Below are 15320 nucleotides of genomic sequence, written 5' to 3'. Positions count from 1 at the left end.
GTCTCTCATAAGGATTGTGAACAAGAGGCAAAATTCCCAAAAAAGTGCTGTTCCCCTTTGATACATGAGGCCCCTGCAGAGAAAGCTCTAGGGGGCTGGACTTCTACCTTCACTATTAGCTTTATTTTATATATTACGTAGTACCAGTACAGTAGACATTTGATGTGGTACTATTTACTTTGAGTTTTACATCGGTTATTTTTATTACCGTTTACCATTACATCCCTGGTTTACAGTGGTCCAAGCTCCCCTATACAACAGGAGCACTATATTGTTGCTGCAATATGTTTGTCTCCCAAGTTTAAAATTTAATTTGGGGGTCGATATGGTGTCATTCAAGGGCCGGATTTGGATCCTCGGCCACCTTTTGAATACCAGTTAGCATTTCCCCGTACATGCAATTGATTGTGGCGCACCGCCACAACAGAATAAAAGCCACCACACCTTAAAAATTTGTTTTTTTTGTGTCAAAAAAAACTTAAGAAATTCATACAATAAATGACTTAAGTTTGACTATATACTGTATATACACAGTGATGTGAATACATTTTCAGTGTAGTGAGTCCCCTAGAACCCACAGGTGGAGAGTTGAGTGTGTCCCTGGGAAATTCAATGGGTCCTGACTCCCCAGTTAAAAAATATTATATACTTTCTTATATTATTCTATTTCTAAAGTGTTATTGAGTGTTAAACTCCTAAGATGGGGGTGTGATATGGTTGTAATAAACAGATATATTAATGTATTTTCAAATTGCAGCTGACATTAAACAAATTTATTCCAAAACAACTGTCACAGTGGAATGACATATGACATTCGAATCAAACAGCATTTTTGTAGTAACATAAATAGCTCAAAAGTAAATTACTAAAATTTGTATTAAAAAAAGGTATCTCTGTAGTCTGGAGTTCCAAAATAAAATTTCAATGAATGTGCCGATTTTAACAAATGAACAAAACATTATCATCACCATGACAGTCAAAAAATCTTCTCATCTGAACAGTAACTAGATCAAATGAACTGAGTCATTCACTTTGAAACTTTTAGTGTATTTAGCTACTGTATTAGCACAAAAATGAAACATAACTAACACAGTGGAAAGTATTTTGAGAAAATGGTGGCTGCCATTCAATATAGTTTTCATCCCCACTACTGGACTATGTTTTATTTATTTCATTACAGCACATCCCCTCAACATTAAAACATAATCGACATCAAAGAGCACCGAGTAGTGGAAATGTGGGGTTTATTTATTATGAAGTTTGTATTTTTAATTCTCGACAAAAAATCTGCGCTGACAAGCTAGCTATTTTTGTAGCTGCTAAATTTGCATGTTGCCACACTTTGTACAGGGATCACGTCTGCGCAGAGTAGATGCGCAGAGGGTTGAAATAGCACTTGTCCAGTCTGCTAACAACAAGGGTTTTTTTGCCAGTTACTGTGATTAAACACGAGTTGTTTAATATATACAATCATGGGAAAAATTAGGTGCATTCCCTGGACGCATGGACAGTGAGTTTAGTGCATCCTTTCAGATTTTAATGTTGATTTTATATATATATATATACACATATATATATATATATATATATATATATATATATATATATATATATATATATATATATATATATATATATATATATATATATATATATATATATATATATATATATATATATATATATTTATTAGGGATGCAACAACTAATCGATTATAAAAATAGTTGCCGATTAATTTAGTCATCGATTCGTTGGATCTATGCTATGCACATGCGCAGAGGCAATTTTATTTTTTATTTTTTTATTTTAAATAAACCTTTATTTATAAACTGCAACATGTACAAACAGCTGAGAAACAATAATCAAAATAAGTATGGTGCTTGTATGCTGTTTTTTTTCAATAAAATACTGGAAAGGATAGAAATGTAGTTTGTCTCTTTTATCCGATTATTAATCGATTAATCGAAGTAATAATCGACAGATTAATCGATTATCAAATTAATCGTTAGTTGCAGCCCTAATATATATATATATATATATATATATATATATATATATATATATATATATATATATATATATATATATATATATATATATATATATATATATATATATATATATATATATATATATATATATATATATATATATATATATCAGTGATATATATCAGTGATGTGCCGTCAGGGCCAGCAAGGCCTTCTCTGCTGGCCTAACATAATCAATCAATCAATCAATGTTTATTTATATAGCCCTAAATCACAAGTGTCTCAAAGGGCTGTACAAGCCACAACGACATCCTCGGTACAGAGCCCACATACGGGCAAGGAAAACTCACCCCAGTGGGACGTCAATGTGAATGACTATGAGAAACCTTGGAGAGGACCACATATGTGGGTAACCCCCCCCCCCCCCCCTCTAGGGGAGACCGAAAGCAATGGATGTCGAGTGGGTCTGACATAATATTGTGAAAGTCCAACACATCAGCAAAAGTCCAGTCCATAGTGGGGCCAGCAGGAACCATCCCGAGTGGAGACGGGTCAGCAGCGTAGAGATGTCCCCATCTGATGGACAGGCTAGCGGTCCACCCCGGGTTAGGAGCAGAGTAGAAAAGAAAAGAAAAGAAATGGCAGATCAACTGGTCTAAAAAGGGAGTCTATTTAAAGGCTAGAGTATACAAATGAGTTTTAAGATGAGACTTAAATGCTTCTACTGAGGTAGCATCTCTAACTTTTACCGGGAGGGCATTCCATAGTATTGGAGCCCGAATAGAAAACGCTCTATAGCCCGCAGACTTTTTTTGGGCTCTGGGAATCACTAATAAGCCGGAGTTCTTTGAACGCAGATTTCTTGCCGGGACCTATGGTACAATACAATCGTCAAGATAGGCAGGAGCTTGACCGTGTAGTATTTTATACGTAAGTAGTAAAACCTTAAAGTCGCATCTTAGGTGCACAGGAAGCCAGTGCAAGTGAGCCAGTATAGGCGTAATATGATCAAACTTTCTTGTTTTTGTCAAAAGTCTAGCAGCCGCATTTTGTACCATCTGTAATCTTTTAATGCTAGACATAGGGAGGCCCGAAAATAAAACGTTACAGTAATCGAGACGAGATGTAACGAACGCATGGATAATGATCTCAGCATCGCTTGTGGACAAAATGGAACAAATTTTAGCGATATTACGGAGATGAAAGAAGGCCGTTTTAGTAACACTCTTAATGTGCGACTCAAACGAGAGAGTTGGGTCGAAGATAATACCCAGATTCTTTACCGAGTCGCCTTGTTTAATTGTTTGGTTGTCAAATGTTAAGGTGGTATTATTAAATAGATGTTGGTGTCTAGCAGGACCGATAATCAGCATTTCCGTTTTCTTAGCGTTGAGTTGCAAAAAGTTAGCGGACATCCATTGTTTAATTTCATTAAGACACGCCTCCAGCTGACTACAATCCGGCGTGTTGGTCAGCTTTAGGGGCATGTAGAGGTGGGTGTCATCAGCATAACAGTGAAAGCTAACACCGTATTTGCGTATGATGTCACCTAGCGGCAGCATGTAAATACTAACGAGTGCAGGGCCAAGAACCGAGCCCTGGGGAACTCCGCACGTTACCTTAACATAGTCCGAGGTCGCATTGTTATGGGAGACACACTGCATCCTGTCAGTAAGATAAGAGTTAAACCAAGACAAGGCTAAGTCTGTCATCCCAATACGCGTTTTGATACGCTCTAATAAAATATTATGATCAACAGTATCGAAAGCGGCGCTAAGATCAAGAAGCAGCAACATAGATGAAGCATCAGAATCCATCGTTAGCAATAGATCATTAGTCATTTTTGCGAGGGCTGTCTCCGTAGAGCAGGGGTCACCAACGCGGTGCCCGCGGGCACCAGGTAGCCCGTAAGGACCAGATGAGTAGCCCGCTGGCCTGTTCTAAAAATAGCTCAAATAGCAGCACTTACCAGTGAGCTGCCTCTATTTTTTAAATTGTATTTATTTACTAGCAAGCTGGTCTCGCTTTGCTCGACATTTTTAATTCTAAGAGAGACAAAACTCAAATAGAATTTGAAAATCCAAGAAAATATTTTAAAGACTTGGTCTTCACTTGTTTAAATAAATTCATTAATTTTTTTACTTTGCTTCTTATAACTTTCAGAAAGACAATTTTAGAGAAAAAATACAACCTTAAAAATGATTTTAGGATTTTTAAACACATATACCTTTTTACCTTTTAAATTCCTTCCTCTTCTTTCCTGACAATTTAAATCAATGTTCAAGTAAATTTATTGTTTTTATTGTAAAGAATAATAAATACATTTTAATTTAATTCTTCATTTTAGCTTCTGTTTTTTTGACGAAGAATATTTGTGAAATATTTCTTCAAACTTATTATGATTAAAATTCAAAAAATTTATTCTGGCAAATCTAGAAAATCTGTAGAATCAAATTTAAATCTTATTTCAAGGTCTTTTGAATTTAAAACATTTTTTTGTTCTGGAAGAAATAATGATTTGTCTTTGTTATAAATATAGCTTGGTCCAATTTGTTATATATTCTAACAAAGTGCAGATTGGATTTTAACCTATTTAAAACATGTCATCAAAATTCTAAAATTAATCTTAATCAGGAAAAATTACTAATGATGTTCCATAAATTATTTTTTAATTTTTTTCAAAAAGATTCAAATTAGCTAGTTTTTCTCTTCTTTTTTCGGTTCAATTTTGAATTTTAAAGAGTCGAAATTGAAGATAAACTATGTTTCAAAATTTAATTGTCATTTTTTTCGTGTTTTCTCCTCTTTTAAACCGTTCAATTAAGTGTAAATATCATTAATTATTAATAATAACATAGAGTTAAAGGTAAATTGAGCAAATTGGCTATTTCTGGCAATTTATTTAAGTGTGTATCAAACTGGTAGCCCTTCGCATTAATCAGTACCCAAGAAGTAGCTCTTGGTTTCAAAAAGGTTGGTGACCCCTGCCGTAGAGTGATTTGCCCTGAAACCGGACTGAAAAGGTTCACAGAGATTGTTAGACGCTAAGTGTTCATTTAGCTGCTGTGCTACAATTTTTTCGAGGATTTTCGAGATAAACGGAAGGTGGGACACCGGCCGGTAGTTTACCAGGAGATCAGGATCGAGGTTAGGTCTTTTGAGTAGAGGATGAATAACCGCTTTTTTGAATGCTAGGGGAACAGTGCCAGAGGAAAGTGATAAGTTTATAATATTTAACACTGATGGACCTAGTAATACAAAAAGCTCCTTGATAAGTTTCCCAGGAATTGGGTCAAGTAAACATGTTGTTTGTTTTGTCCCATTTACACATTTTGACAATTCCTCCAATGTTATTTCATCAAAGAGGGAGAAACTATTTTGGAGGGCGGTATCTGTCGTATATACAGTCGTATCTGTGTTAATAGAACCCAGTTGTAGCTGAGATGCATTGTCTTTAATCTCTTTTCTAATGACTTCAATTTTTTTATTAAAGAAATTCATAAAGTCATCTGCTGAGTGGGTGGAGCTACTGGGAGGAGTCCCTTGTTGGGTTAGCGATGCTACTGTACTAAACAGAAATTTAGGATCATTTTTGTTGAGGTGGATGAGATTTGAGTAATATTTAGCTTTACCTGAGGTAAGCATGCGTTTATAAGTTATTAAACTATCACACCATGCTTGATGGAAAACCTCAAGTTTAGTCGCACGCCATTTGCGTTCCAGCTTTCTACATGATCATAATTAAAGATAAAAGTATTTTTTTATTTACTTTCCTTAAATATCTAAAAGTATTCATATTCTCTTCATGTCGTATTATGCTCCTTCCAGCGCTGTTGTTTTTAGGTTATAGAGTTTTTATCCAATCAGAATTCAGCTAGCTTATGTCGCCATGCTGTACCAAATCTGCCCGAGGCCTTCAGAATCAACAATGCGGGCGACTGTGCACTGTCAGAGAACAGACACAAACATTTGACAGACAGTTGCGATAGCCAATCAGATCACGAGTTATTGTCAGTAAGGCCTTCTAGCTGGCCTAAGGCATATATATAGTGATATTATGAGCTAGGTAACATAAAAACTCCATTATGCAGCATGCCACTGTAGTGAAGTACATGCGCGGTAGCCCCATTTAGGTTGTTGAATGTAGCCAAGTTATTGATGAGCACGCTGTGGAGTAAACTTTAAGAACTCAGCCAACATGCCTCGTCTGCATCTTTTATGATTAGACAAGACAACACATATATTTGCAAGGCCATTTTCAAGAAGGATATTTAAAAAGAAACTACATCTTATGAGACGATGTCGGCCAACTAGCTCAGCGGTCCTGGCAATGAAATGGAGAAATGACCGCAACACAACGAGCGGCACCACCGGTTTATACGGCATTTAGTAGGTTCTACAAATTGTGAGTTCATATATTTTATTTCTTTATTTTTTCACGTTTAATGTTTTTGGCAATTTTAATTTTGACAGTACCGCATAAGATCCATCCATCCATCCATTTTCTACCGCTTGTCCCGTTCGGGGTCGCGGGGGGTGCTGAAGCCTATCTTAGCTGCATTCGGGCGGTAGGCGGGGTGCACCCTGGACAAGTCGCCACCTCATCACAGACCACATAAGATATGCGGGTTTATTGATTTTTAAATGCGCCGGAAAATAACCTGTTTTATACACTGTTGATGTGGTTCAATGCACAGTAAATGTGTTTCTGTATAGTATTTCTCCAGCAATGGTCATGTAGTGACATAAATGATGGTATTTTGAGAGGTAATCATTGAAGTCGGACATCACTGAAGGCCTAGGTGGGAAACGCACGGCCCGCCACTGATATATATATACATACATACAGGTATAAATATGTACAGTATATATATAAAAACAAATGTTCAAATGTTTTACTGAACTGCAAGTCATTGATTTGCAAAAAACTTGGTGACAGTAAGTATAGTAAGAATTAAGTGCACATTTTGAAAATCTCTGCAATATAGCAAACTATTTACAGGTGTACAGTATATCAATAGATAATGTAATAAAGACATGCATAAACAACATTAAATAGTGCACAATTTACATCTACATTTACTCTTCCTTAGTTCGACCAGTTGTTTAAACAAATGTAAGCCATTTTTCATTTTGTTGCCACAGTTGGACAGGACATGACAGTTGTCAACAAAGAATGTGCCTCTCAATTCCCTTGTTAATGTCTGTCCCTTCTGCTGGACTTCATCCAATTACAAACCCTCAGTTACACAAACGAGCTTCTTTACTTTTTCAGGTGACAGCGCTGAGCTCTTTTTTGTACAAACTAGTTTGAACGTTACTTGGCAATAATAACGACATCTTGCAGCACTTGGTCTTCACAGATGTCCTACGTGTGGTGGCTGTCCATTTCGAAAAGGCGTTGTTTGGTTTATCTGTGGTAAATGCGGATAAACTCAGCCAGCATAGTTGGTTGTGCTCTGTTTGCTGTCCATGTAGCATTCATGCTAGCAACGCCATCCTCACGTTCATGTTTTGCTTTAAGATGCTATTTTAAACTTGATGTCACCCGATGATAAGAAAGTTTGTCGCTGCAAGACTAATCACCTCAGTTTTAGCTAAAGTTCTGTCAGAGTTTGTTTTAAAGGTGCAGAGCACATCGCTCTAACAATCATCACACTGGCATGTGACGTGATCACTACCTGTGCAATGTGTGTGCCTTCCGGCGGTTAAAACAAACATTGTGATTAAAAGTCATTCATTTATAGTAAAGCGATATATATTTTTAATAATCACATGCGTTAACGAGTTAACGTTGACACCCCTAATATACATATACATATACATATAATAATAATGTACATATAGGGGTGTAAAGGTACACAAACATTTCGGTTTGGTACGTACCTCGGTTTAGATGTCACGGTTCGGTTCATTTTTGGTACATTAAGAAAACAACAAAATATTAATTTTTTGGTTATTTATTTACCAAATTTGTAAACAATGGCATAACATACATATTAGGGGTGTGGGAAAAAATCGATTCAAATTCAAATCGTGATTCTCACGTTGTACGATTCAGCATCGATTCTCATTTTTCAAAAATCGATTTTTTTTATTTTTTTATTAATCAATCCAACAAAATAATACAAAGCAATACCATAACAATGCAATCCAATTCCAAAACCAAACCCAACCCAGCAACACTCAGAACAGCAATAAACAGAGCAATTGAGCTTGACAACACACTGTGTCCAATATTTTCACAAAGACAAAATAAGTCATATTTTTGGTTCATTTAATAGTTAAAACAAATTTACATTATTGCAATCAGTTGATAAAACATTGTTCTTTACAATTATAAAAGCTTTTTACCAAAATCTACTACTCTGCTTGCATGTCAGCAGACTGGGGTAGATCCTGCTGAAATCCTATGTATTGAATGAATAGAGAATTGTTTTGAATCGGAAAAATATCGTTTTTGAATCGAGAATCGCGTTAAATCGAAAAAATCGATTTATAATCGAATCATGACCCCAAGAATCGATATTGAATCAAATCGTGGGACACCAAAAGATTTGCAGCCCTAATACATATACACACACAGGGTCCATTGCCAGGGTTAATGTGGTCAACATATATAAAATAAAAACTAAATAAGATAAGGCTCAGAATGGTTTCTTAACAAAACCTTTCTACATATAAAGTGCTTTTTTTGATTGATTGATTGAGACTTTTATTAGTAGATTGCACAGTACAGTACATATTCCGTACAATTAACCAATAAATGGTAACACCCCAATAAGTTTTTCAACTTGTTTAAGTCGGGGTCCACGTTAATCAACATTAAACTGCCTCAAGTTGTTGCTCAGATTAAATAAAATGACAAAACTTTTCTTCTACATATAAAAAGTGCAACATTAAACAGTTTCAAGTCAACTCAGCCTCAGATTAACTTTTATTTCCCCCCCCCAGCCTGGCTAACTTGGCAGGAAGAGGATATATGGGCTCATTGTTCCTCCACCATAGAAGTGGGTCAAAATCTAGTTTTTAATGCAATATGGACTTATATCTACTGCTATAAAAACATTTTTATTGCTTTAGCCCTGCCTGACTCGCTGAGGAGAGGCTGCTTGAATGCGGTGGTGACGCTTCAAATGGGTTAGCATGTGTTATGAGAGTAGCGTATGTGTGTGTGTGGCCCTTTAATATGTGACAGCATGTGAGGTGAGTGTATGGGCGAGCGAGGTGAGGGAGCGGTAGCGTGAGTGCGGGTAGTGGCTAGTGTTTTGTTGGATTGGCTGTGTGCAAGACCTCAATAAAGCCACGATTTGCAACTAATCGCCGAACTCGTCATTTACCCTGTAGTCCGGAGCTGTGGAGACCCACCGGCAGGTAGAGTGAAGGGTGTTGCCCCCGAGAATACATCGGCCCTGGAGGAGTGTCTCCCCTGCGCTCCTCGACTACGGTCTGGGAGCCATAAGCAGGAAAGTTGCAACACATGTTTGACGTGTTGTCAGAAGCAGCTGCTGAAGAATGTCGGCAAACCTCCGTCCTCCATTGTTGTATCGCGCAGCCAAAGTGTTCCCAAACGGGAGATCTTAATGAGGCAGGAGGGTCTTCCAGCTCTGGATTTTACATGTTGTCCTAGCCCGGTCGCTGCTAGCATGTGTACTCGTTCGGTACACCTCCGAACCGAACCAAAACCCCCGTACCGAAACGGTTCAATACAAATACACGTACCGTTACACCCCTATTTACATGTATAACTTTCTCCAACGCTGCCATAGAAAGACGTGTTTTATGCCACTCCTTCTTTGTCTCATTTTGTCCACCAAACTTTTTATGCTGGGCTAGAATGCACAAAGGTGACCTTTGTTGATGTTATTGACTTGTTGGAGTGCTAATCAGGCATATTTGGTCACTGCATGACTGCAAGCTAATCGATACTAACATGCTATTTAGGCTAGCTGTATGTACACATTGCATCATTATGGCTCGTTTGTAGGTATATTTAATTTCCTTTACTTATGTCCTTTGTGTATTTAGTTTATTTTTCCATGTTTCATGACACATTATCTGTATGTAATATTGGCTGCATGTCTTATATTTGTTTGTATGCCATGTTGTTCCAGACCACAGCAAACGTTACCCATCTTGCAAAGATTGTAATAAATCTCTGAGACGTTTTACTAATGTTTTCCAATGTTGTAAAAATGTGTAGAAAAAATATTATATTTCAGCATTTCTGTCAACGAAGATTTGCGTCAGCCTGCGACACATAGTCATTTTGATAGTAGTCTAATATAGCTAATTACATCATGTGTTGCCTTCATTATAACACTTATATCCATCCATCCATTTTCTACCGCTTGTCCCTTTCGGGGTCGCGGGGATAACATAAGTCTTTTAATTTTCTGCGGCTCCAGACATATTACTTTTTTTTAAATTTGTGGTCCAATATGGCTCTTTCAACATTTTGGGTTGCCGACCCCTGGTATAGTGTAACCTGTGTTACATTTTACAATAAGCAGCAAAGATTGAAAAATAGAGCAAAACAATGTCAATATACTAATAACTAATACCACAGATTTGTTTTTGAATACATTTATCACTTTTTTTAGCCTTTTGAAAGAAAATATATGCATCTTTGCCGATTATGCCAAATGTTATAATAATGTTGTATAGGCCACGCCCATAGCCACGCCCCCACCACCACAAGTATATTGGCAGTCTGGGGGAAACTCTGGCCCCCCGGCCCTGGATTCCGCAATCGTTAAAACATTTTTGAATTGTGACGCATCATGACGAATCCAAGAATGTATGTATCGGAACACCCCCGATTGTACACTTGTAAAGGATGCCAGCTAGTGTGGCTGTACGATAGTACGTTGTGCGAACCTCCCTAAAAGATGCTCTGGACGATGAATTGGCAGCCCAAGGATTTTAGTTAATATGCCAATGCTGCACAACTTGAAGGCCTACTGAGACCCACTATTACCGACCACGCAGTCTGATAGTTTATAAGGCTGAAACGACGCGTCGACGTAGTCGACGTCATCGGTTACGTAAATACGTCGACGCCGTTTTTGTGCGTCGACGCGTCGCATATTTACGTCACACTACCGTCATGGCGGAGCGCAAAGCAGACTGTGCGAGCGAGGGGAAAAACGCACGCCAAAAGTCGTCAAAAGTGTGGGAGTATTTCAATACACAGCCTAATAATGTTGTTGTATGCACACTGTGTCGAGCGGAAATGGCCTATCATAGCAGCACAACGGCTATGAACGAACATTTGAAAAGAAAACCATCAACCATCAACTAGTCAATCGTCCGCGTTAGCATACGTTGTCATCATTACACAAAAACATGAATGTGTCATTTGTATCTGCTAGGGGTGTAACGGTATGTGTTTTGTATTGAACCGTTTCGGTACGGGGCTTTCGGTTCGGTACGGGGGTGTACCGAACGAGTTTCTAAGCTAAAGCTAACTTTAGCTGCTAAAGTCTTAACAAGTTGCTTTGCTCCTCTGCCTCTGTCTCAGCACGCAGCATTGTCCCACCCATACAACCATCTGATTGGTACACACGCAGCATTGTCCCACCCACACAACCATCTGATTGGTACACACGAAGCATTATCAGCCAATCAGCAGTGCGTATTCATAGCGCATGTAGTCAGCGCTTCAGCGTCGAGCAGATAGGTGTTTAGCAGGTGAGCATCAGGCAGCGGACTCTCCCCAAATGATAATAAACACCTCCCAGTCAACTACTAGTAACATCACTATGAGCCCGTTGACCTACTAGAAACTTAAACTGCAGCTCAGCTCGCTCGCAGTCCTGGTTTGAGGTGAAGGCTAATTACCTCTCAGTTCCAGCCACATCAACCCCTTCTGAGCGCCTATTTTCAGCTGCTGGGAATATTGTAAACAAGAAAAGAAGCAAAGCAAGTAGACATGCTAACCTTTCTTCATTACAACTGTTAGTCACTCACTGGAATGAGTAGAATTGGTTATTGTGTACTGTGTTGGACTGGATGTTTATTTTGCACATTTTAAAAGCAATACTTAATGTTTACAGTGCTCCAGAATATTTAGATTGGCACTTTTTTGTATTGGATGTTTATCTTTATTTTTGCACATTTTAGCAAATAAGCAATACTTTCACTTTTGTTGAAATGTTTACACTGTTGTTACAGAATATTTCGTTTTGCACTTTTTTGTATTGGATGTTTATCTTTATTTTTGCACATTTTAAAGCAAAATAAGCAATACTTTTACTTTTGAAATGCTTATACTATTGCAGAATATTAAGATTTGCACTGGATGTTTACTTTTATATTTGCACATTAAAAAGCAAATAAGCTACTTTTAATTTTGTTAAATGTTAAAAGTTTTAAATGTTTACATTGTTACAGAATATTTTGTCATGTTGTTGTCAATGTTGACTGAGTGGCCATACTTTTTTTTTTTGTAAATAAAAGCCATGCCTTTTGAAAAAACTGGCCTACTTTTATTTTTTCATCTTCATTTTAAATAAAATAAAATAAAAAATAATCGGTAAAAGGAAAAATAATCTATAGATGAATCGAAAAAATAATCTATAGATTAACCGATTAATCGAAAAAATAATCTATAGATTAATCGATAGAAAAATAATCGTTAGCTGCAGCCTTAATAGTTTATATATCAATGATGAAATCTTAACATTGCAACACATGCCAATACGGCCGGGTTAGATTAGTAAAGTGCAATTTTAAATTTCCCGCAAAATATTCTGCTGAAAACGTCTCGGTATGATGACGTTTGCGCGTGACGTCACGGATTGTGCGGACATATTGGGACACCATTGTGGCCAGCTATTAAGTCGTCTGTTTTCATCGCAAAATTCCACAGTATTCTGGACATCTGTGTTGGTGAATCTTTTGCAATTTGTTTAATGAACAATGAAGACAGCAAAGAAGAAAGCTGTAGGTGGGATCGGTGTATTAGTGGCTGGCTGCAGCAACACAACCAAGAGGACTTTGAGTTGGATAGCAGACGCGCTACCGTGAGTACGCAGCTTTGGCTTCCAAACATTTGATCGCTTGCCCGTACGTGCGTGCCGCTATGTGCATGTCACGTACGTAACTTTGGGGAAATATATGTGCTATATGAACTTTACGGAGGTGAACGGTACTTTGGGCTGTGGGATTGAGTGTGTTGTGCGGGTGTTTGAGTTGTATTGGCGGGTTATATGGACGGGAGGGGGGAGGTGCTTGTTATGCGGATTAATTCGTGGCATATTAAATATAATTGTGTTGTGGCTAATAGAGTATATACTGTATATGTCTTGTGTTTATTTACTGTTTTAGTCATTCCCAGCTGAATATCAGGTCCCACCCGCCTCTCACAGCATCTTCCCTATCTGAATCGCTTCCACTGCCCTCTAATCCGTCACTCTCACTTTCCTCATCCACGAATCTTTCATCCTCGCTCAAATTAATGGGGTAATCGTCACTTTCTCAGTCCGAATCGCTCTCGCTGCTGGTGGCCATGATTGTAAACAATGTGCAGATGTGAGGCGCTCCACAACCTGTGACGTCACGCTACTTCCGGTACAGGCAAGGCTTTTTTATCAGCGACCAAAAGTTGCGAACTTTATCGTCGATGTTCTCTACAAAATCCTTTCAGCAAAAATATGGCAATATCGCGAAACGATCAAGTATGACACATAGAATGAACCTGCTATCCCCGTTTAAATAAGAAAATTTAATTTCAGTAGGCCTTTAACTCTCCATCAATGACTGAGCGGGATGACCACTGTAGCAAGCTCACGTTCACACTGACTGAGAATTATTATCTAGTCCATCTGTGCCCGCCATCTTCAAGACCTCTTCCTAAAGTGTGTCGGCATATAAAAAAAAACCTGTGTCAGCACCTGATTCCAGATGATGCTACCAGGCTTGCAGACCTCCCGCCGCCTCACCGTGGAGGGTAACTGTGTTGATGAAGCAAAAATAGCATTTTCCTTCTCTATCTTGCCTGCCTGCACCTTCTCTGGCACGTCCAAGACCCCCTCTTGCTCCTCCTCCTCCTACTGTAAGCAGATCGACCAGATTCAAGGAGACACCCCCCCCACTTACACACACACAAACACATCTCCTTCCTACCACCTTCCCAGCCTTGTCCCTCCTCTCCTCTCCCTTGCACAAGGTCGGACCGGCGTGGACCAACTCTGGGAGGGCTCGGTGTGTGCCGTGGTGGAGGAGGCCGGGCGTGCGTGTGTGTGTGACTATTCCTACAGTGGCCATTTTAACCGGACAGCCGCTACATTGGCGCTAAAAGCCCCAGCAAAAACAAAGTCATTCATCAAGCCACTTCAGATGTCATCCAGGATGCAAGAAGAATCAGGCATGCTGCAGGACAAACGCAGGTTGCACTTATGTTGTACTAAAATGCGGATGATATGAAAGGAGGAGAGGACACCGCGCAGGCCATGCGAGCGTGTGTGTGTGTGTGTGTGTGTGTGTGTGTGTGTGTGTGTGTGTGTGTGTGTGTGTGTGTGTGTGTGACTATCCCTACAGTGGCCATTTTAACCGGACAGCCGCTACATTGGCGCTAAAAGCCCCAGCAAAAACAAAGTCATTCATCAAGCCACTTCAGATGTCATCCAGGATGCAAGAAGAATCAGGCATGCTGCAGGACAAACGCAGGTTGCACTTATGTTGTACTAAAATGCGGATGATATGAAAGGAGGAGAGGACACCGCGCAGGCCATGCGTGCGTGTGTGTGTGTGTGTGTGTGTGTGTGTGTGTGTGTGTGTGTGTGTGTGTGTGTGTGTGTGTGTGTGTGTGTGTGTGTGTGTGTGTGTGTGTGTGTGTGTGTGTGTGTGTGTGGGACCGCAATCAAACAGCGTAGGCTCCTTGTTACGTAACACTAACAGCCTGGCCTATGTGACTACCATAGTCCAATGCACACAACAGTTCCCCTTCTCCTGTATTCCAATTGATTAGCATCCTGGCAGCCATTTATTGACATGGCTTTGCATTCCTCAGCATCATTCAGGTGAGGCAATTCGGTCATGATTAAAGCTGCACCAGGAAGGACATATATGTGTTATTAAAACATACACTATTTTATCCCTGGTAAGTGTCATCAATGAACACTGTGGCGCAGCCCCAAAATATGAGCACATACACACACATGTGTATGTATACATTATAGCCTGTGTATGTATGTATTTATAGTATATACACATATAGCCAGTGTGTGCGTGTGTGTGTGTGTGTGTGTGTGTGTGTGTGTGTGTGTGTGTGTGTGTGTGTGTGTGTGTGTGTGTGTGTGTGTGTGTGTGTGTGTGTGTGTGTGT

At 38.9% G+C, this 15320-nt stretch overlaps 1 protein-coding gene across 3 annotated transcripts in view; it reads right to left on the bottom strand.

The window, feature by feature from the left end:
- adcy6a (adenylate cyclase 6a) overlaps positions 1–15320 on the bottom strand; it is a 272247-nt gene that overhangs the window by 171936 nt on the left and 84991 nt on the right. The window lies entirely within an intron of this gene.

The sequence above is a fragment of the Entelurus aequoreus genome, linkage group LG07, assembly GCF_033978785.1.
Source record: "Entelurus aequoreus isolate RoL-2023_Sb linkage group LG07, RoL_Eaeq_v1.1, whole genome shotgun sequence".
Taxonomy (NCBI): Eukaryota; Metazoa; Chordata; class Actinopteri; order Syngnathiformes; family Syngnathidae; genus Entelurus; species Entelurus aequoreus.
Note: the sequence above shows the minus strand (reverse complement) of the source record. Positions and strands in the feature narration are given on the sequence as shown.